We start from the raw sequence: 25,628 nt of genomic DNA on the forward strand, positions 1-25,628 counted from the left end.
GAAATCAGTGTTTCTTTCAGAAACTATGTTCCGGGGGGGGGGGCACACTTCGTATTCCGGGGGCACTATCGATAACTTGCTATTTTTTATTATATTATAGATGTATTGTTTTGGTCTCTTCCGGGGGGCACTCTCAGAGCTCCGGGCGGGCAGTACCCCTAAAAACACTTCTGGAAGAAGCACTGTTTGAAATTCACCTAATCTAATATAAATAAAATAAAAAGTTTGTTTGTGTGTCTGTCTGTCTGTATGTATGTATCTGTGTGCTGCCTGGAGACCAGACAATAGGACCGAGAGTTACCAAATTTTGATCTTGGGTACCTTGGCCCAGGTTCCGGATCAAGACGAAGCGTTTTTTTTAAATCGACCCAGGAAGTCTCAGAAAACGTTTACAGGGACATGTAAAAGTGGTAGAAGATAACCGATATTAGTGTCGAATTCAAAGTTTTGGCGGTCGCTGAGATCAATGGTGAAACTCCGATTGCATTAACTTCCAAATTAACCCCACTTAGTTGACGGTCAGGGTACCGGAGATGATAACTGACATGTAAAAATAATCCAAAATGGCCCATAATAATGTCAAATCCAAAGTTTTCGCACTCGCTGAAATCAGCGGTGATACTATAGAGGCGTTGACTTCCAAATACAGCCACCATGCGAATAATGGGTTTTTCTGATAGTTATTAATAAATGCAAGAAATAAATTATTATTAATAATAAATGGGAACAGATAGGAATGCATTTTGAAAGAAAGAAACGAAATTGTAAACATACATAACCATGTCTGACTTTACATAATCTATCCTAAACCACGATCACTAATCTAACAAGAAGAAAGTAGATTTTGGTAAATTAACTTCGGGGTAATTTTTCGCGAGGTAGTATTGCACATTTAAAATATGAATATTTAGGGATGCGCACGAGTCGAGACATGTCTCGAATCTGGGCTGAAATTCGAGTTGACACACTTTGTAAAATTCGAGACGAGTCAAGACAAATTTATTTCTCGACTCTAATATTCGAGCCGAGACAGGAGTCGAGTCGAGACTTTTCGTAAAAATCTCGACTCGACTCGAATGTGTCGAAAATCTTTCTATAATTTTTAATATTATTTTGAAGAAAGTATTTACTCAGAAACAGCCTTGAAACCAATTCCAGCATTTATTACTTTAGAAAGGTACAGAACGGATAAACTTAATAGTTAATCTTTCGAAATCAAGATTTAATTTTCAGCTCAATTCCGTTAATTAAAACTAATAATTAATGTCGTGATATTTGATTGTACTTCAAATATAATAATAATAATAATAATAATAATAATAATAATAATAATAATAATAATAATAATAATAATAATAATGCTCTGGGGGACATACACGTGAGCATGTATCTAGTATAGCTCGAGCAAGGCACAATGACGGCCGACGCGTATCGCACACTGCTTGCAGACTACGTACACCCCTTGATGACGACCATGTTTCCCAACGGTAGTGGCATTTTTCGACAAAATAATGCACCATGTCACCAGGCCAGGAGTGTGATGAAGTGGTTCAAGAAATGTTCAACAATGTTCTATATCTGTTGATGTGCGAATTACAAGGGGGATGAGGAAAATCCCCATTGGTAATACTATATGCTCCTATAGCCAAAGGAGATTTCCCTCCATGTCAAAGAACTATTTGCTGTGTAATTAAAATGTATGAGTTGTTTTATCTGTTGTGTGTATGAAATAAATTATTAAAAAATGCAACAAATAAATTATTAACAATACATGTGATCAGAGGGGAATGTATTTTGAAAAAAAGAAAAGAAACGGTAAACATACGTAACCGTATTTAACTATACATAATGTGACTAAACTAACCGATGGTAACTAATCTAGAATAATGTAGGAAAGATGCAAGAAAGCAATTAATAATAATAAATATCAATATATAGAAATATATTTTGAAAGAACAATGTTTCCCAGAAGTAACTTTGTAAATTTAGGATTTAGGATTTAGATTTCTGGGCTTGCGGCATCTGAGACCATTTAACCCCTCACGTTCGAGGGATGACATCTCTAGGCGAACACACTTTCCGGGGAAAGGGAAGGAAGAAAGGATTGGGGAAGAAAGGAAGTGATCTGAAACCTAAGGTATCACCCTGGCATCTTCCTGGTGTGAATGTGGAAAACGAAGGAAAATCTCATTCAAGGTGACTGGCCTGAAAAACTTTTAAATTTTTCGACCGAGTGCCCCCACCAGGAATCGAACACGGGACCGCCTTCATGTAACCATATAAACGTATTTTTGTCTATTCCATTACATTGCGAATAGGCGAAATTGGAACAATGTTGCATCGGAGTCAGTCAATTAGTTCGAATAAAATCTGTTATTCATAGCACAATCCCTTCGAGGACATTTCCAAGATCGAGGCAGTAACCCACATGGTCGAAAGTAGTGTTTCCACGAGATGAGACGAGAGAAGACTTCAAGCTGTCTAGTCTCGTGAGACGAGACACGAGAAATGTCTCGTCTCGTGGCAACACTAGAGCGGATGAGGCCCACAAAAAGAAGCTGTTATACAAAGTGGTTAAAATTACAGCTTTTAACCACTTTTGTTTGGTCATCAGCACAACACACAACACGACTATAATCTTCCAATCAGTGTTTCTTTCAGAAAAAATGTTCCTGGGAGGGTATATTTAGGATTCCGGGGGTACTGCTGGTATTATTCTATTATAGATGTATTATTTTGGTCTCCCCGTGGGGGGTACTCTTAGAGTTCCAGGGTGCAGCACCCCGAAAAATGTCTGGAAGAAACACTGCTTAAAACAACGACTACTTAGTTTCGACCACGGGCGCCCGAAGGGAGGGGGAAGGGGCGCGGCCGCCCTTGCTCACGAAAATATATGTGTAATATAACAAACTACGTATATAAATATCAGGCGTAATGTAGCAATCAAGGAGATGACCCTCTTAAAAATTCTTCGGGCGCCAATGGTTTCCAGTAATGAATTATTACGACAGGAATATTTGTCAATATCGTTGGTACAGTCGAAAGGCAAGCCTTCCCCACTTATTCTAAAATCTTTTTTTCAAAACCTCTGGCGCCACTTCAAAATATAAGAAGGCCCATGTGACTTTCTGATTTCAAAAATGACTTTGGTTCGAATAACATCATAAAACAATAAAACGAAACTAAATTTTATTGTCAAACCAGCATCCTTTCAAACTCAGTACAGGAAAAGGCCTACACGTTTCTGTCTTTGTTCGGAACGAGAAAACTCATGAACAATGGTTAGTTGCTGATGAAACTGGCATTAAGAGAACTTGTATTTCTATAAAGGATTTTTATACATAGATTTCGAAGGCAATAATTTATTCCGAGTTAATAAATTTTTAAACAATTTCAAAAACTGTCTTTTCATTTTTGAGACCATCGTGCATGGCCCCTGAATAAGCATAAGCAAAATTTCAATCGGTGACGCAATCCCGGGCCAAAGCATCCCTGATTCATTCAATATGGTCCATAGTGGCCCCAAATTGGATAATCGAGAGTTAGGCAGAGTAACGCAATTACTACTATTCCTCACATTTAAGACTTTCTTCGCACTCAAGTCATTATAAGGTACCTTTATGCACAGCTTCACGTCATCATCTCATTGGAAACTAACAAATCAATGTGATGAGTGACTAAATGAACCGTGCTTTGCTAAGGACAGTTTTTCGCCGGTGAAAAATTTCCAATAGCACATTCCTCACCTTTCGGAATTTTTTCACACTTAAGCCATTATAAGGTATCTTTTTAAGAATTTCACGTTTATATCTCATTGGAAAGTACCTAATCAATTTGATGATTGAGAGAATGAAACAATTTCTACTTGGCTAAAAACAGTTTTTCGCCAATAAAAAAATTCTTATAACACATGCCACACATATCGGAATTTTTCTATGCTCAATTCATTATAGGGTAACTCTATGCAAAGTTTCACTTTTCTATCTCATTGGAAAGTACCTGATCAATTCCATGAGGGAGAGAATGAACCGATTTGTGTTTGACTAAGGACAGTTTTTCGCCCATAAATAACTCCCATAGCTCATTCCTCAGATTTCGGACTCCTTTCATACTCAAGTTATTGTAGGGTGTCTTTTCGCAGAGTTTCACGTCTCTATCCCATTGGGGAGTACCTAATTGACTTGATAAGTGAGTGAGTGAAACAATTTCTTGCTTGGCTAAGGAAACTTTTTTGCCTATAAAAACTTTCCCATTGTACATTCCTTAAATTTCGGACTTTTTCCATACTCAGGTCATTATAATGTACCATTGTACAGTTTCACGTCTCTGTCTCATTAGGAAGTGCCTAATCAATTTGATGAGTGAGAGAGTGAAACGATTTTTTTCCTGCAGGACATTTTTTTGCCTATAAAAATATCCCATAGTACATTCCTCAGATTTCGAACTTTTTCCATACTCAGGTCGTTATAGGGTACCCTTATGCAAAGTTTCAGGTTTCTATCTCGTTGGGAAGTACCTAATCAATTTGATGAGTGAGTGAGTGAATCGATTTCTTGCTTGGCTAAGGACAGTTTTTTGCCCATAAAAATTTTCCCATAGCACATTCCTCAGATTCCGGACTTTTTCTACACTCAATTTATTGTAGGGTACCTTTATGCAAAGTTTCAAGTTTCTATCCCATTGGGAAGTACCTAATCAATTTGATGAGTGAGTAAGTGAAACGATTTTTTTCCTGGCTAACGACAGTTTCTTGCCCATAAAAGATTTCCCATAGGACATTCCTCAGATTTCGGACTTTTTCCTACTTAAGTCGCTATAGGGTATCTTTATGCAAGGTTTCACGTTTCTACCTCATTGGGAAATACCTAATCAATTTATTGAGTGAGTGAGTGAAACGATTTTTTTTCCTGGCTAACGACAGTTTCTTGCTTATAAAAGAATTCCCATAGGACATTCCTCAGATTTCGGACTTTTTCCATACTCAAATTGTTATAGGGTACCTTTATGCAATATTTCATGTTTCTATCTCATTGGGAAGTACCTAATCAATTTGGTGAGTGAGTCAGTGAGTCAGTGAGCCTGAAAACTGCATATTTTGGGGGTCCAGTACTCGAATATGGTTGAAGGTAGGAATGTGAGATTTGGCATATGAGTACATCTGTGGGATATCACCTTACATTCTAAATTTCATGTTTCTACCCTTAATAGAGTCGTTTTTACAAAGCCTCGAATTCGGCGATTTTACCCAAAACTCTTGTTCGTGTATAATATGCTTACGGCAGTGCAGGCTAGTTTTCATTTGCTTCGTGAAACTTGGCTGCCATGCACTGCCGTGCATGTTGATTTCGTGATAGTTTTTTAAGTAACTGTAGCAAAGAAACTTATCCCAGTAAGATTTCCATTTCTTGCCACAAGATCGAGCATAGATCCAGTTTCATGTGTAGGCCGGCGCCGATGGGCCATGTGCACAAATAGGTTTGAAGGGAAAGAAACAAGACAGAGGAAGGAGTATTGTTTACGTTGTGTGGAAGATTGTGTCACGTCTGTTATTTTCATGAGATAACAACGAATGCAAAACGAGGCACATAAATATTGGTGTTTGGTTTCATAACTGATATATTAATTTAATTTTCTGCGGTAGTAGTGTGTCTGTGTGTCGCTTTTCAAACATTTTAGACTCCTAAGAACACATGTAAAATTCTTAACGAATATTTGCATTTATGGAAAATTTGCCAAATAGCTTGAAATCAGGGTTTCATTTCTGCTAAGAAGGTCAAATTTTCGTAGTTATCCTGTTACAAGATAGTAGTTTAATAAATATCACGTGTAATTATGTATCAGTCTGACTCTTGTGTAGAGGCTATCATGAAATTACCTTACTGTAACGAAATTACCTGTCCTTCATGACAATAAAAATACCTCGTCCACAGTATTCACATATTAAATTATCTGCGCACGCAATTGAAAACTTCATCAACGATAAATAATTGACTAAAGTTTGGATACGGCTAGAGCCCTACGGTACAGTAAATCAGGAGTCTCGCATACAAGATTGCTAATCAGCAAGAAGAGAAAAATTCACTAACACTGAAAGTGAATGTGCAAATAAATGGTAGTGGGGTGACTTCAAGAAAAGATACGGACTAAATCTGAGAGTTCCGTTCAAAAGACGAAAGCAGAGAGATTCATAGGCAAAATATCTGAATGAACTTAGTCCTACTACTATTGACAGAAAGCAAGTTGGTCAACTGAGAAAACTCTCGGTCTCTTATCCTACTAACGTGCAAAATAGTAACTCTGCTGATCAACCTTAGAGTTCACGATCTTCCTATAACAATAAAGCTAGGCCTATCCGTTAGAAACGATTGTAGCCTTCCAGGACTAACCAACAGGAAAATTGCTAAAATTGAATATTTTTAATTTTTAGGGAGTCTAAAGGGAGATGAAGAAATCACCATGTTATTTAAATAGGCGTTTTCCTGGAATACAAAATCTTATCTTTTAGATAGTTGAAATAGGAAAAGAAATTTGGAATTCGGGAATTGTAAACTTAAGAGGTGTGAGGAAGTAGGACGAGCAAAGGCGAGGGTGTGGGGGCGAACCCCCAAAGGGCAAATTCAGGAAATATGAAGAGAAAAGGCACGAAAGTCACTGTTGATGAAAAGGCTGATACGTAAGAGATTCTAACACTGTTCACAGATAGAGACATGAAGTATCAAGAACATTTTTACATAACGAGTGTGGTAACTATAATATAACTCTGGTACCAATATATTTACGAAATCAGTTACATTTTGTTGCTAGTCTCACATAAATTCGAACAATTGAATTTCTAATTTCTTCGAAAACTTCATTGATTTTAAACATTCTCACCTCTACATTATCTTACTTATCAAATTAATTTCAATATCTATTTAATACCAATGACTGCAATAAAGGAAAAATATTCACCGAAAAAAAGACAAAATATTGGCTTTCCTTGTCTGGGTTTCCAACCACGAAATTTACGGCAGTATGTACGTGTCTTAGCTCACGGTTTTAAAAGTTAACTGATTCACAGAACGTGCCTCATTAACTTGCTTAACTACTTATTACTAGCTTTCACTTATGTGGCGTACGTAAAACTGTATGTGGCGTACGTAAAAACGTTTGTTACATGTGTAAATCCTGTAGTTATTGGACTTAACGTACACTAAACGTATAACTAAAACTAACTAACTAACTAACTCTATGGCCTATGGAACCCGGAGGTTCAATGCCGCGTTCACAAAAGCTCTCCACTGACTTCTATCCTTAGCTAATTGCATCCAGTTTCTACTTTGTATTCCAATCTCTGCGAGATCCATCTTAATATTGTCCTCCCATCTGCACCTAGGTCTTCCTAATGGTCGTTTTCCTATGGGTCTACCAGTCAAGACTTTGAAAGCGTTTCTACTTTCTTCCATTCTAGCTACATGACCTGCCCACCTAAGCCTCCTAGACTTGACGACCCTAACAATGTTGGGTAAACCGTATAAACTATGTAGTTCCTCGTTATGAAGCTTCCGCCATTCCCCATTCTCGTTCCTCTTGGGTCCGAATATTCTTCTCAGGATCCTGTTCTCAAATACTTTCAGTCTATGTTCTTCCCTCAAAGTAAGCGGCCATGTTTCACAACCATACAGAACAACAGGCATGATTATCGTTTTATATATTTTAAGCTTCGAATTCCTCGACAGAATTCGCGACGACAAGAGATTTTGAACCGAATAGTAACACGAATTCCCTGCTTTTAGTCGACATTTAATTTCTTCGTGAATATGATTTTCGTCTGTTAATATTGATCCTAAATATTTGAAAGTATCCACTTTATCAAAAGCATTATTTAATATTTTAACGCCTCCACAATTTGCCGTATTACGGTCCCGACGCACTTCCATGTATTTAGTTTTCTCTGCATTTACTTCTAAACCCATGTCCCTGCAAGCGTTTAATAAGATCTCTGCATTTATTTCTACTGTTCTCCTATCATCCCCTATTAAATTTACATCATCAGCATATGCCATAACCTGGTGAATGCCGTTCAACTCTAGGCCCTGGTTGCTATCTTTGATTTTCCTTATGGCGTATTCCAGCACAAAGTTAAATAATAATGGCGACAACGCATCTCCTTGTTTCAGGCCATTTTCGACGTGGAAGCTCGTGGACAAAAATTTTCCTACCCGGACTTTACTTTGGGATTCACTTAAACATATCTTAATTAATCTAATTAGCTTTCTCGGTATTCCAAGTTCTGTAAGAACGTTGTATAATGTTTCTCTCCTAACCGAGTCATAAGCCTTTCTAAAATCAATAAATAGTTGATGTACCGGGGTATTGTATTCCCACTTCTTTTCGAGTATTTGGCGAATGGTAAATATTTGGTCGATAGTTGATCGATTTCGTCTAAATCCGCACTGATAATCTCCAATAATTTCATCTGCGTATGGGGTCAATCTTGCTAACAGAATATTTGAAAGGATTTTATAGGATGTTGACAGAAGAGAAATGCCTCGATAATTATTACAGTCAGTTTTGTCGCCTTTCTTGTGAATTGGAACAATGATTGATTCTTTCCACTCTTGTGGCAATTCTTCCTTGTTCCAGATAAGGAGAATGAGTTTGTGTATCTTGTTCCACAATTTTTCGCCTCCAGCTAAAATTAACTCAGCCGGAATTTCATCTACACCCGGAGATATGTGTTTCTTCAATTTCTTTATAGCGGCTTCCACTTCTATTCGATTGGGTTCTGGAATATACGGTTCTGCGGTGTGTATCTCCTTTTCTCCACGCACATTAGTTTTTGGCTGCGTGTTCAGCAAATCGTCAAAGAAATCTTTCCATCTATTTAAGAGGCTATCCGTATCGGTGAGAACTGTTCCGTCAGATTTCTTTAATATATAAGCACGAGGTTGATAGCCTTTCTTAAATTCGCTGATCCCCTTATACATGTCCCGAATATTTTTATTTTTACTATTATCTTCAAGTTCCTTAATTTTAGCTTTCAAAAAATCCCGTTTCTTTGTTCTAAAAGTTTTGGAAGTTTCCCGCCTGATATTTGCGAAATTTTGTGTAGTTGTTTCATTCGGATTTTGTAGCCACCGTAATTTTGCCTGTTTTCTCTTCTCTGCTAGTTTAATGCATTCTTGGTCGAACCATGGTTTCTTCCTATGTATTTCCGCGCGTCCCAATTTTTCTATTGCTGAACTTTTAATGCTATCTCTAATTTCAATCCAAGTATCATCAACACTAGTGCACTCCGAGTCTTCTAAAACCGCAAATCTATTCGAAACTTCAATCTGGTATTCCTCTCTTACCTGGCTCTCTTCTAATTTCTTTAAATTAAATCTCTCCGTTTTCGGACATTGAATATTACCTTTTTTCAACGATAATCTCTCCCGTATTATAGCTACTACCAGGTAGTGATCAGTGTCACAATCAGCCCCTCTAAACGATCGGACGTCAATTATGCTAGATTGTCTTCTTCTATCTACTAAAACGTGATCAATTTGAACGTATAACTGGAAAACTATATTTGAACGTAGGGCCTACTTTCCGTATAAATGTTCCGAATAAACGTAATTTCCACACGAACGAAAAGACTGTATGTAGGCGGTCAGGATCTCACATACAGATGACCGTATGTAATTTATAGCTGACGTACGTAATGTACGGAAGACTGTTAGATGTCAGACATCCTGCAACGACATTGTGTAACATCTAAGCGGGAAAGAGGGCAGTACGTATGTAGCATATGGATAACGTATGTTAAGTATTGATTTCTGTAGTTAACATAAGGATCCCGCATATTTGTACACTATACCGCTATTCGGATAACGGATTTTTTTCAGTGACCTTAACTCATTTTTCTATTAACCTAGAACGACAGGGACACGAACACAGAAACATCGAGGAGAGTTAAGATTCTAAAGGCTCTTCCACCGGGAATCGAACCCAGGGCCCCATATACCAAAGGCGCACGTGGTAGCCAATACACCAGCGAGGAGGGCACCAACTCGACCACTCAGACGATTGACAACATTATCACTATGCACATGATGTGCTCAATAACGGAATCGTTCCCGATTTCTGATTGTAAGGAAAGTCTTTTTTTTGCTAATGAAAAAATTTCCGTAGCAAATTCCTCAAATTTCATTTTCAAACCGTTATAGTGTACCTTGATGGAGAGTTTCGCATCTTTATCTCATTAAGAAGTACCTGATGGCTATGGACAGCTTTTCGCCCATAAAAATTCCGATAGTACATTCCTTAAATTTGGAACCTTTACTTACACAGGTCATTACATAAGGTAGGTACCATTATGCAGAGTTTCAATTCTCTATCTCATTTGGAAGCACCTAATCAATGATGAGTGAGTAAATGAACCGATCTCTGTTTGAGTAAGGACAATTTTTCACCCATAGAAAATTCCATAGCACATTCCTTAAATTTCGGATATTTTTCATATTCAAGCCATTATAAGCTACCTTCGTGTAGACATTCACATCTTCATTTCATTGGGAAGTACATAATGGCTACGGACAATTTTTCGTCTATAAAAAAATTCCCATAGCACATTCGTCCCATTTCGGAATTTTTCCATACTCATGTCATTATAAGATACCATTATGCAGAGTTTCACGACTTATCTCATTGGAAATACAAAATCAATTTGATGAGCGAGTGAGTGAACACATTTCTGCTTGACTAAGGGCAGTTTTCACCCATTCAAGCCTTTCCTTTGAAATTTCAAACCTTTCAAGTCATTATAGGGTACCAATATACAGACTTTTACGTCAATATTTCATAAACAAGTACATAATCAATGTGACGAGTGAATGAATGAACCGATATCTGTTTGGCTAAAAATAGTTTTTCACTCATAAAAAAATTCCCATTGAACATTCCTCACATTTAAGACTTTTTTCACACTCAAATCATTATAAGGTATCTCATTGGGAAGTATCTAATCAATTCCATGAGGGAGAGAATGAACCGATTTGTGTTTGACTAAGGACAGTTTTTCGCCCATAAATAACTCCCATAGCTCATTCCTCAGATTTCGGACTCCTTTCATACTCAAGTTATTGTAGGGTACCTTTATGCAGAGATTCACGTCTCTATCCCATTGGGGAGTACCTAATTGACTTGATAAGTGAGTGAGTGAAACAATTTCTTGCTTGGCTAAGCAAACTTTTTTGCCTATAAAAACTTTCCCATTGTACATTCCTTAAATTTCGGACTTTTTCCATACTCAGGTCATTATAATGTACCATTGTACAGTTTCACGTCTCTGTCTCATTAGGAAGTACCTAATCAATTTAATGAGTGAGTGAGTGAAACGATTTTTTTCCTGGCTGATATTTTTTGCCTATAAAAAATATCCCATAGTACATTCCTCAGATTTAAAACTTTTTCCATACTCAGGTCGTTATAGGGTACCCTTATGCAAAGTTTCAGGTTTCTATCTCGTTGGGAAGTACCTAATCAATTTGATGAGTGAGTGAGTGAATCGATTTCTTGCTTGGCTAAGGACAGTTTTTTGCCCATAAAAATTTTCCCATAGCACATTCCTCAGATTCCGGACTCTTTTACACTCAATTTATTGTAGGGTACCTTTATGCAAAGTTTCAAGTTTCTGTCTCATTGGGAAGTTTCTAATCAATTTGATGAGTGAGTGAGGGGAGGGCTTTATTTTCCCTGGCTAAGGACTATTTTTGCCCATAAAAATATCCCATAGTACATCCCTCAGATTTTGAACATTTTTCATACTCAGGTTGTTATAGGGTACCTTTATGCAAAGTTTCAGGTTTCTATCTCGTTGGGAAGTACCTAATCAATTTGATGAGTGAGTGAGTTAATCGATTTCTTGCTTGGCTAAGGACAGTTTTTTGCCCATAAAAAATTTCCCATAGCACATTCCTCAGATTCCGGACATTTTCTATACTCAAGTTATTGAAGGGTACCTTTATGCAAAATTTCACGTTTCTATCTCATTGGGAAGTACCGAATCAATTTGTTGAGTGAGTGAGTGAAACGATTTTTTTCCTGGCTAACGACAGTTTCTTGCCCATAAAAGATTTCCCATAGGACATTCCTCAGATTTCGGACTTTTTCCATACTCAAATTGTTATAGGGTACCTTTATGCAATATTTTATGTTTCTATCTCATTGGGAAGTACCTAATCAATTTGATGAGTGAGTCAGTGAGTCAGTGAGCCTGAAAACTGCATATTTTGGGGGTCCAGTACTCGAATATGGTTGAAGGTAGGAATGTGAGATTTGGCATATGAGTACATCTGTGGGATATCACCTTACATTCTAAATTTCATGTTTCTACCCTTAATAGAGTCGTTTTTACAAAGCCTCGAAATCGGCGATTTTACCCAAAACTCTTGTTCGTATATAATATGCTTACGGCAATGCAGGCTAGTTTTCATTTTCTTCGTGGAACTTGGCTACCATGCACTGCCGTGCATGTTGATTTCGTGATAGTTTTTTAAGTATCTGTAGCAAAGAAACTTATCCCAGTAAGATTTCCATTTCTTGCCACAAGATCGAGCATAGATCCAGTTTCATGTGTAGGCCGGCGCCGATGGGCCATGTGCACAAATAGGTTTGAAGGGAAAGAAACAAGACAGGGAAGGAGTATTGTTTACGTTGTGTGAAAGATTGTGTCACGTCTGTTATTTTCATGAGATAACAACGAATGCAAAACGAGGCACATAAATATTGGTGTTTGGTTTCATAACTGATATATTAATTTAATTTTCTGCGGTAGTAGTGTGTCTGTGTGTCGCTTTTCAAACATTTTAGACTCCTAAGAACACATGTAAAATTCTTAACGAATATTTGCATTTATGGAAAATTTGCCAAATAGCTTGAAATCAGGGTTTCATTTCTGCTAAGAAGGTCAAATTTTCGTAGTTATCCTGTTACAAGATAGTAGTTTAATAAATATCACGTGTAATTATGTATCAGTCTGACTCTTGTGTAGAGGCTATCATGAAATTACCTTACTGTAACGAAATTACCTGTCCTTCATGACAATAAAAATACCTCGTCCACAGTATTCACATATTAAATTATCTGCGCACGCAATTGAAAACTTCATCAACGATAAATACTTGACTAAAGTTTGGATACGGCTAGAGCCCTACGGTACAGTAAATCAGGAGTCTCGCATACAAGATTGCTAATCAGCAAGAAGAGAAAAATTCACTAACACTGAAAGTGAATGTGCAAATAAATGGTAGTGGGGTGACTTCAAGAAAAGATACGGACTAAATCTGAGAGTTCCGTTCAAAAGACGAAAGCAGAGAGATTCATAGGCAAAATATCTGAATGAACTTAGTCCTACTACTATTGACAGAAAGCAAGTTGGTCAACTGAGAAAACTCTCGGTCTCTTATCCTACTAACGTGCAAAATAGTAACTCTGCTGATCAACCTTAGAGTTCACGATCTTCCTATAACAATAAAGCTAGGCCTTTCCGTTAGAAACAGGCAATTCGTGATGATGATTGGGAATGTGGTGTGTATGGTGAAAGCTATGAAGACAATGCTCATGATAAGACAGGGGATAAACGGACCCAATGTTTTTTCTGTTTAGTGTCATACCATGTGCCTTGACAAAAGCAGGACGACAAGTCGGGTGTATTCATGTGTGATGCTTGCGCCACAACTGCTTCAAGTTCTGATGAGGACTGACTGTTACACGAACTTCGTTTTTTGTTTGTGATTGATCTAATCTGTGTGCTTGTTTCTATGTGTGATTTTGCTATTAAGAATTGATGAGGCGTATTTATATACCCACATCATAGTGGATAGGCCCTAGGTAGTCCTGTCAATTAGAGTTAGCATATTTTGTGTATAAAACGCTCTATAACTGGAAGGTGCTTCTTTCTTTCTGATATTTCATTCCTATGTTCAATCAGCATTATTATATTGTACTAATTACAGTGTTATCACTAGAGACCGGATGTTAGGCAAAATGCCTATTCTTTATAATTAAAGATATGATCAAAAATAACGTTTTAAAGTTTATATGGGGGTTTATACTTTCGATTTAAGCCAATTTTATTTTGCCTATTTTGCCTATTTTGACCTTTAGTGCCTAAACAATTGCTTTAGTGCCTAATATTGCCTATTCTATGCATTTTCTTCAAAATAAACCTTCATTGGGAAAATATATAATTTATATAACATAAATAATACACACATATTAAGTGTTCGTAAACACAAGCACGTGGTACGTTACGATATTGGACGAACTCAGGGTAAAAGGTAACAAGTCATTTTTATTTATTTTTCAGGAGTCATCTTATTCCCTTTTACCCAGTGTGGATTCCATTGTAGCTTAATTATTCCCTTTTGCACGTCCCTTGTACTTGTTTTTGGTCACTTTTTTTCATAGGGCTTTTCATACAAAAAAGCGCCATTTAAAATACTACAACTCTGTGTTAAAAACCGAAAATTGTAAAAAAGTGACTTGTTACCTTTTACCCTGAGTCCGTCCAACATGGTGAACTTCAAAGATGTGCACATACTTCGGGAGGTGATTAGTAATATCAAGTAATGTTTTCTTGTATTTTGTCGAATTCCGTGTCTTGTACGACTGACAGAGTGCCAATTTGGTATTGAAAATTGAATCCTGACAATTGGAACGGAACCGAAAGATGTGCACATACTTTGAGAGGTGATTCGTGACATGAAAAGAAGACAAAAAGTTCTCTTGGATGTCACGAATCACCTCCCGAAGTATGTGAACATCTTTATGTCTCGTTTCAATTGTCAGGATTCGATTTTGGATTCCAAGTTGGCCCCCCTGTCACTCGTACACGACGCAGAATTCGACAACATGCAACAGGAGATTTTGTCTTCTTTTGATGTCATGAATCAGCTCCCAAAGTATGTGCACATCTTTCAGGTTTACCCAGTATGTATGAAATGATAACAAACTTCGTTTTTATTTATACAATAAAAGAAGATGTTAACAAACAAGTATGTTTCTATATTCTTTGAACATTATCTATGACTTGAATCTATTTTTAATGGTATTGAGTATTTATCTTCATTATTTCGAGTTACATTTTAGTGCCTATTTTACTGCCTATTTTTTAAATTTTTAGTGCCTATTTGCCTGCCTATTTTCCAGGTATTTAGTGCCTAAACATCCGGTCTCTAGTTATCACCAATATACCTACCCACTATCACGAACTTTCCTTACCTCTCACGAAATTACTTATGCATGTATTCATTTTATAAACTAACTTGATACACACTACAGATTGTATGGAGAATAAACAATACAGCGGAATAGTATAAAGCAATGTACGCACTATCTATATGCAGCCTTACTTTTTCCTTAGATTTTAACTTTTAGTAGAAATATCGACTTTACAGTGATTTATCACGAATATACCTTACTTTACCCTATATTGGTTTGTTAGGGCAATAAAATGAGGATATTGTCGTAACAAACCAATATAGGTATGTTGCCAGTAAAAAAGTTTAGATTGATCGAGCCCCTGGTGTGTAATCAGACTGTTTCATGTCATTCCCCCCCCCCATTACAAAATCCTTGCTAAACTAACCAATATAGGCCCTATGTTTCCAGTACAACAATTTAGAATGATCGAGCCCCTGGTGTGATAACCGCAGTATTTCGTCACGGACCCCCCTATTACGAAATCCTGGTTACGTGCCTGATGTAACTTTACGAACCTAATTGTCATGATTTATCTTATTTGACTGAATATTGCAAAGTTCCAGGTGCTGGCTGCAAACGCCCTTCAGACGACAGCCACGAAAGAAGACGTCATCGGCCGTCGTGAACAATCGCCAAATGACGAAGATCAACGAACTCAGGCGACATTTCAGGATAAAAGAAGACGGAACACCGCAGAAGCCATCAATGTCGCCCAGTATATCAACGATCAACTCTCTAAGACGCCAGGTCATTGAGAGGCACATTACCTACACCTTGATCGTAAGTGCCTTGATTCTGACTGCCCTAAGACTCATGGTCATTGGGATTCTAGAAATTCAGCAGCAATCACCAAGTTATTTAGTGGAACTTATATTTTATCTGTAATATTTATTACTATTGTATACAAGAGAAAAGTTTTACAATAAAAAGGTTATAGGAAAGTCCAAATTCTCGTGTACCTTCTTTTAGCTCTACCTTTCAAGACAGAATTTTAACAATATTTTTGTGATACTTTTATAACATTCGAACATCGTTTTCAAATATAATTTCTATGTCCACCATTTAAGTTGTAAATAGTCTCCACTTACAAGTCTGCTTTTTACTAAAAATAACTATTTGTATTGTTATTACTACTTCTAAACTAAAACAAAATAACAGATACAGTACTATTTTCAACTCTTGTAAATTTATTTTCTGCATTATTATTTTGAAATTAATAACAAATCTTGTACTACAATATACTAGCAACTTTATTTTCTGTTATGGCAAATTGTAAAACATGGTAATGACAAATGATGTACTTACTCTGTTTTCAATGCAAGTTGTGATACAGTGAACAATAACTTAAAGTTCGATTATACTCTGTAGAAAAATATTTTTAATAAACTTAACTTAATATTAATAACAAGCGTTGATTATCCGCATTGCTGGTTTGAAATAAAAATATTAAATGCACAACTTCTCTATATATGTAGTCTTTCTCCAAGTTGTGGGGCTAAATTCGGTTTTAAATGGCAGCGAAAATATCAATATTTTCCACTGGCCTTGCTCGGGCTTATTTCTTTCAACTGGGCTAGCGCTCGGGCTCAGTTTGCTCAGTTCGGCTCACACTTATTTATTTCATTGAGGATCGTGCTCGGGGTCGCGCTTAATTATTAAATGAATAGTTTGTATTAAGTTTCTGGAAACAAACGATATGTTCGGAAGTTGATTGAGCAGTAGTTTATTTCTTTACGTAACCAACTTCTGTATAATAGATATTAAGTGATATTATACGTCATGAACACTGGGATGATATAGCCTCAGTGCGATTCCTTTGTACTTTTCTCTTCTTCTACCCAAAACTAGGGATGCGCACGAGACAAGATTTGTGGCTGTCTCGTCTCGAAAATGTGTTGTAAAAATTATGTCTCGACTCGTCTCGTGCGCATCCCTACCCAAAACCAAGTTTTATATGCTCAAAGACACACACACACACACACACATATATATATAGGGTGCGTCAAAAATCTATACACACTTAGAATCGTCACAGAAAATTTATATTCCTTTCTACAAGGTTCAATTGCTGGAAATGGAAAGCTTAAAGTCCAATTTGAAGCACAAATGCACTTTCTCTGTGCACACCACTTGAATCACATTCCAAAGTGTGTCTAAGTTACATGGTTCACGTTTGTACACTTCATCTTTGAACCACAGCAACATTCCCAAACTTTCAGTTCCACTTAATTACCTGCTTCCGCTCTTTAAAGTTCAAACGTACGTCCGCCATCTTGCAGTTAGTTCCTTGCCACTAATTGGGTTGAGTAGCTAGAGCAACAATTCTGCTGCCACCTATTGAGGAAAGATAACATTACATAGTAACATATTCGTATACCAACAAACTGTAAGAGGTGATTCCTTACATCAAAATAAGACAAAAAGTTTATATGTACCTATGGCAAAAATGCATAGTTTCAGAGCTTCATGTCCAAAATCCCGAAAAAGCCGAATTTCAAGAGGCCCTATTTCGAATTCAAGGAACTGTGGATGGTGGTCCTTATCATCATAAAGGAAGTCACGCATATAACGAAGGCAGCGTAAAGGAAAGCTTACCTCCTGCCTACTTTGGACCCTCCTTGAAATCAGGGTATATCTGAAAACTCTATTGTGAGCACATCTAGGGATGGGCACGAGCGAGTTCGAGCGAGTTTTCTTTGAAACTCGATTCGACTTGAAACAGACATCTTTGAACTCGACTCGAGAACGCGGCTCGAAAAATTTTCTCCTACTCGACTCGAATTTGGTTCGAGTTTCGAGTCCAGTCGAGCCAAAACGAGCCAAATCGAGCCGAATCGTGCGTGTAGTTCAAGTACTCTCTTCAAGTATCATACATACAAAATACAATTATCAATGACACTACTACTACTACAAATTTTTATTATTATTATTATTATTATTATTATTATTATTATTATTATTATTATTATTATTAATGTTAATTTCAGCATGCAAAGTGTCACGCATGTAAATATTTCGTGAAAGCAGAGAAATGAACTTGTTTTTCCGATTGCCTTTGTAAATAGGTGTGCGATTCTTCCTGTTATTTGAGGAGTGTCTGCAAAATTTTGACTACCATAGCTTTGCTCAAATAAATGACACACTGCCGCAGAAAAGTAATATTGTTCTCCTCCTATTTTTATTGCCTACTATAAAAAAGGAAAGAGCTTAAAACTATTCAGTAAAGAAAAGCCTGAACCTCTGTAGGGACCTCTGATTACCGATTCCATTTGGTGGTAACTTGTTTACTTGCAGAGTTGCGTTACAGGGCTGTTGAACAATAAACCACACGTGTTCAGTTGCAGTCCAGTCTAAATCTGTGAGAAAGTTTGCCTCCAATGAATAAGATAAAAGAGAATTTCCGGCCATACAAAATATGAAGAAGCGAAGTCAGCACTTTATTTACCATGATATGTGGGGGGCGGGGTAGCTCAGTGGTAGAGCGTTCACCTCCGTTGGTTGGGGTCCCTTGTTCAATCGCAGCTCGCGCCGTGTGGACTTTGTGGTGGACAAACACCGTGCTCGTGGGTTTTCTCGGGATCTCCCTTTTCCTCCCACTTTCTTCATTCCACCATTTCACTCATCTCATTATCACCGTCTTCTTTAGCCTAACCAGCAAACCGTGGAACATAAAACTTAAAAATTTCATTTCATTTTTACCATGATATGAGAGGATTTAGCGAACATCATGATAATTGTTACTTCTGGTAAAATTAAGTTATTAGGTGGTCTAGATTGGTATTAAACGACAAGGGAAACTTGTTTGGTATGTGTCATTGTATCGAATTACATAGGAATGATGAACTTTGTTTTCATACTTCCTCGAAAGTCAGAAAATGTGGCATACAATTATGTTTCCACGAGCTGCCCATATTATACAAATAACAACATTGTTATCCGGAATAGGCTTTTTATAACAGATATTGGTAATAATAATAATAATAATAATAATAATAATAATAATAATAATAATAATAATATAATAATAATAATATGTAGAAACTAGATGACGACTATTCTTCTCGCAAGAAATTCTAAATATGAGGAATTTAAAAATACCATAGGAAAATTATACAGCTAAAGACAATATAGGAATATTACGAAAGAGTATTATGAAGATAATTTAAAGTTAAGTATGATTTTTTGTCACTAGAATTCTTTATAATGATTAATACTAACAGAAAAACAGACTAATAAAGCAATATGTTAATTCACGTCCGTGAACCTGCCCCCCCACTTTGAGCACTAACGATAAAATTAGTGTCAATAGTTAGTGCATCGTTAGTGCTTCTTAGTGCACCAACCCCTAACGTTAGTGCTTAATTAGTGTAGGAGCTACAAGCAAAAAACCTTTGGGGGGCCAAGTTCACGCTGCCCCCCCACTTCAAGCACTAACGAAATAACTAGTGCCATTCGTTAGTGCATCGTTAGTGCTTCCTAGTGCACCAACCCGTGACGTTAGTGCTTTATTAGTGTAGGCTCTAGAGCCAAAACAATGGTACACGCTGGCCCCCACTTCAAGCAATAAGGAAAAGAATAGTGCCGTTCGTTAGTGCATCGTTAGTGCTTCTAGAAAATACTAAAAGTTTCGTTAGTGCTTCACTATTAGTGTAGATATAGCCAATTATAAGTCACGAAACTCCCATAAGAAATGCATGGGGAATTTTTCATTACGTCAAATTACCGCCAAATTCCAAAGCACCATTGCCCTCCATGTTTTTTCTTATTTCCATGTTTTTCTTATCGGAGTTTCATGACTTATAATTGCCTATATCTACACTAATAGCGAAGCACTAACGAAACTATTAGTATTTTCTGGAAGCACTAACGATACACTAACGAATGACACTAATATTTTCGTTAGTGCTCAAAGTGGAGGGCTAAGTTCACGCTAGGCCCAAAGGGTTTTCCACTTGTAGTCCCTACACTAATGAAGCACTAACGTTATGGTTGGTGCACTAAGAAGCACTAACGATTGCACTAAAAGAGATCATACTAATTTGGCGGTAATTTAACTCAATGAAAAATTCCCCATGCATTTCTTATGGGAGTTTCGTGACTTACAATTGGCTATATCTACACTAATAGTGAAGCACTAACAAAACCATTAGTATCTTCTGGAAGCACTAACGATATACTAACGAATGGCACTAATCTTTTCGTTAGTGCTCAAAGTGGGGGGCCAAGTTCACGCTAGGCCCAAAGGGTTTTTCACTTGTAGTACTTACACTAATGAAGCACTAACGTTAGGGTTGGTGCACTAAGAAGTACTAACGATGCACTAACGATTGCACTAAAAGAGAACATTAGTGCTTTTGAATTTGGCGGTAATTTAACGCAATGAAAAATTCCCCATGCATTTCTTATGGGAGTTTCGTGACATGTAATAAGTCATAACCACAGTAATATTTAAGCACGAACGAAACTATAAGTGTTTTCTAGAAGCACTAACGATGCACTAACGAATGGCACTAATTATTTCGTTAGTGCTTGAAGTGGGAGGGCAGCGTGAACTTGGCCCCCTCAAATGTTTTATCTTTATAACTTCTACACTAATGAAGCACTGACGTTGGCGGTTTTTGCAGTAAGAAGCGCTAACAATGCACTAACGATTGCACTAGAAGAGGGCAATGGTGCTTTGGAATTTGGCGGTAATTTGACGTAATGAAAAATTCCCCATGCATTTCTTATGGGAGTTTCGTGACTTATAATTGGCTATATCTACACTAATAGTGAAGCACTAACGAAACTTTTAGTATTTTCTAGAAGCACTAACGATGCACTAACGAACGGCACTATTCTTTTCCTTATTGCTTGAAGTGGGGGCCAGCGTGTACCATTGTTTTGGCTCTAGAGCCTACACTAATAAAGCACTAACGTCACGGGTTGGTGCAGTAGGAAGCACTAACGATGCACTAACGAATGGCACTAGTTATTTCGTTAGTGCTTGAAGTGGGGGGGCAGCGTGAACTTGGCCCCCCAAAGGTTTTTTGCTTGTAGCTCCTACACTAATTAAGCACTAACGTTAGGGGTTGGTGCACTAAGAAGCACTAACGATGCACTAACTATTGACACTAATTTTATCGTTAGTGCTCAAAGTGGGGGGGCAGGTTCACGGACGTGAATTAACATATTGCTTTATTAGTCTGTTTTTCTGTTAGTATTAATCATTATAAAGAATTCTAGTGACAAAAAATCATACTTAACTTTAAATTATCTTCATAATACTCTTTCGTAATATTCCTATATTGTCTTTAGCTGTATAATTTTCCTATGGTATTTTTAAATTCCTCATATTTAGAATTTCTTGCGAGAAGAATAGTCGTCATCTAGTTTCTACATATTATTATTATATTATTATTATTATTATTATTATTATTATTATTATTATTATTATTATTATTATTATTATTATTATTATTACCAATATCTGTTATAAAAAGCCTATTCCGGATAACAATGTTGTTATTTGTATAATATGGGCAGCTCGTGGAAACATAATTGTATGCCACATTTTCTGACTTTCGAGGAAGTATGAAAACAAAGTTCATCATTCCTATGTAATTCGATACAATGACACATACCAAACAAGTTTCCCTTGTCGTTTAATACCAATCTAGACCACCTAATAACTTAATTTTACCAGAAGTAACAATTATCATGATGTTCGCTAAATCCTCTCATATCATGGTAAAAATGAAATGAAATTTTTAAGTTTTATGTTCCACGGTTTGCTGGTTAGGCTAAAGAAGACGGTGATAATGAGATGAGTGAAATGGTGGAATGAAGAAAGTGGGAGGAAAAGGGAGATCCCGAGAAAACCCACGAGCACGGTGTTTGTCCACCACAAAGTCCACACGGCGCGAGCTGCGATTGAACAAGGGACCCCAACCAACGGAGGTGAACGCTCTACCACTGAGCTACCCCGCCCCCCACATATCATGGTAAATAAAGTGCTGACTTCGCTTCTTCATATTTTGTATGGCCGGAAATTCTCTTTTATCTTATTCATTGGAGGCAAACTTTCTCACAGATTTAGACTGGACTGCAACTGAACACGTGTGGTTTATTGTTCAACAGCCCTGTAACGCAACTCTGCAAGTAAACAAGTTACCACCAAATGGAATCGGTAATCAGAGGTCCCTACAGAGGTTCAGGCTTTTCTTTACTGAATAGTTTTAAGCTCTTTCCTTTTTTATAGTAGGCAATAAAAATAGGAGGAGAACAATATTACTTTTCTGCGGCAGTATGTCATTTATTTGAGCAAAGCTATGGTAGTCAAGATTTTGCAGACACTCCTCAAATAACAGGAAGAATCGCACACCTATTTACAAAGGCAATCGGAAAAACAAGTTCATTTCTCTGCTTTCACGAAATATTTACATGCGTGACACTTTGCATGCTGAAATTAACATTAATAATAATAATAATAATAATAATAATAAAAATTTGTAGTAGTAGTAGTGTCATTGATAATTGTATTTTGTATGTATGATACTTGAAGAGAGTACTTGAACTACACGCACGATTCGGCTCGATTTGGCTCGTTTTGGCTCGACTGGACTCGAAACTCGAACCAAATTCGAGTCGAGTAGGAGAAAATTTTTCGAGCCGCGTTCTCGAGTCGAGTTCAAAGATGTCTGTTTCAAGTCGAATCGAGTTTCAAAGAAAACTCGCTCGAACTCGCTCGTGCCCATCCCTAGATGTGCTCACAATAGAGTTTTCAGATATACCCTGATTTCAAGGAGGGTCCAAAGTAGGCAGAAGGTAAGCTTTCCTTTACGCTGCCTTCGTTATATGCGTGACTTCCTTTATGATGATAAGGACCACCATCCACAGTTCCTTGAATTCGAAATAGGGCCTCTTGAAATTCGGCTTTTTCGGGATTTTGGACATGAAGCTCTGAAACTATGCATTTTTGCCATAGGTACATATAAACTTTTTGTCTTATTTTGATGTAAGGAATCACCTCTTACAGTTTGTTGGTATACGAATATGTTACTATGTAATGTTATCTTTCCTCAATAGGTGGCAGCAGAATTGTTGCTCTAGCTACTCAACCCAATTAGTGGCAAGGAACTAACTGCAAGATGGCGGACGTACATTTGAACTTTAAAGAGCGGAAGCAGGTAATTAAGTGGAACTGAAAGTTTGGGAATGTTGCTGTGGTTCAAAGATGAAGTCTACAAACGTGAACCATGTAACTTAGACACACTTTGGAATGTGATTCAAGTGGTGTGCACAGAGAAAGTGCATTTGTGCTTCAAATTGGACTTTAAGCTTTCCATTTCCAGCAATTGAACCTTGTAGAAAGGAATATAAATTTTCTGTGACGATTCTAAGTGTGTATAGATTTTTGACGCACCCTATATATATATGTGTGTGTGTGTGTGTGTGTCTTTGAGCATATAAAACTTGGTTTTGGGTAGGGATGCGCACGAGACGAGTCGAGACATAATTTTTACAACACATTTTCGAGACGAGACAGCCACAAATCTTGTCTCGTGCGCATCCCTAGTTTTGGGTAGAAGAAGAGAAAAGTACAAAGGAATCGCACTGAGGCTATATCATCCCAGTGTTCATGACGTATAATATCACTTAATATCTATTATACAGAAGTTGGTTACGTAAAGAAATAAACTACTGCTCAATCAACTTCCGAACATATCGTTTGTTTCCAGAAACTTAATACAAACTATTCATTTAATAATTAAGCGCGACCCCGAGCGCTAGCCCAGTTGAAAGAAATAAGCCCGAGCAAGGCCAGTGGAAAATATTGATATTTTCGCTGCCATTTAAAACCGAATTTAGCCCCACAACTTGGAGAAAGACTACATATATAGAGAAGTTGTGCATTTAAAATTTTTATTTCAAACCAGCAATGCGGATAATCAACGCTTGTTATTAATATTAAGTTAAGTTTATTAAAAATATTTTTCTACAGAGTATAATCGAACTTTAAGTTATTGTTCACTGTATCACAACTTGCATTGAAAACAGAGTAAGTACATCATTTGTCATTACCATGTTTTACAATTTGCCATAACAGAAAATAAAGTTGCTAGTATATTGTAGTACAAGATTTGTTATTAATTTCAAAATAATAATGCAGAAAATAAATTTACAAGAGTTGAAAATAGTACTGTATCTGTTATTTTGTTTTAGTTTAGAAGTAGTAATAACAATACAAATAGTTATTTTTAGTAAAAAGCAGACTTGTAAGTGGAGACTATTTACAACTTAAATGGTGGACATAGAAATTATATTTGAAAACGATGTTCGAATGTTATAAAAGTATCACAAAAATATTGTTAAAATTCTGTCTTGAAAGGTAGAGCTAAAAGAAGGTACACGAGAATTTGGACTTTCCTATAACCTTTTTATTGTAAAACTTTTCTCTTGTATACAATAGTAATAAATATTACAGATAAAATATAAGTTCCACTAAATAATTTGGTGATTGCTGCTGAATTTCTAGAATCCCAATGACCATGAGTCTTAGGGCAGTCAGAATCAAGGCACTTACGATCAAGGTGTAGGTAATGTGTCTCTCAATGACCTGGCGTCTTAGAGAGTTGATCGTTGATATACTGGGCGACATTGATGGCTTCTGCGGTGTTCCGTCTTCTTTTATCCTGAAATGTCGCCTGAGTTCGTTGATCTTCGTCATTTGGCGATTGTTCACGACGGCCGATGACGTCTTCTTTCGTGGCTGTCGTCTGAAGGGCGTTTGCAGCCAGCACCTGGAACTTTGCAATATTCAGTCAAATAAGATAAATCATGACAATTAGGTTCGTAAAGTTACATCAGGCACGTAACCAGGATTTCGTAATAGGGGGGTCCGTGACGAAATACTGCGGTTATCACACCAGGGGCTCGATCATTCTAAATTGTTGTACTGGAAACATAGGGCCTATATTGGTTAGTTTAGCAAGGATTTTGTAATGGGGGGGGAATGACATGAAACAGTCTGATTACACACCAGGGGCTCGATCAATCTAAACTTTTTTACTGGCAACATACCTATATTGGTTTGTTACGACAATATCCTCATTTTATTGCCCTAACAAACCAATATAGGGTAAAGTAAGGTATATTCGTGATAAATCACTGTAAAGTCGATATTTCTACTAAAAGTTAAAATCTAAGGAAAAAGTAAGGCTGCATATAGATAGTGCGTACATTGCTTTATACTATTCCGCTGTATTGTTTATTCTCCATACAATCTGTAGTGTGTATCAAGTTAGTTTATAAAATGAATACATGCATAAGTAATTTCGTGAGAGGTAAGGAAAGTTCGTGATAGTGGGTAGGTATATTGGTGATAACACTGTAATTAGTACAATATAATAATGCTGATT

Source organism: Thermobia domestica, chromosome 12 (assembly GCF_964235325.1).
Source record: "Thermobia domestica chromosome 12, izTheDome1.hap1.1, whole genome shotgun sequence".
Classification (NCBI taxonomy): domain Eukaryota; kingdom Metazoa; phylum Arthropoda; class Insecta; order Zygentoma; family Lepismatidae; genus Thermobia; species Thermobia domestica.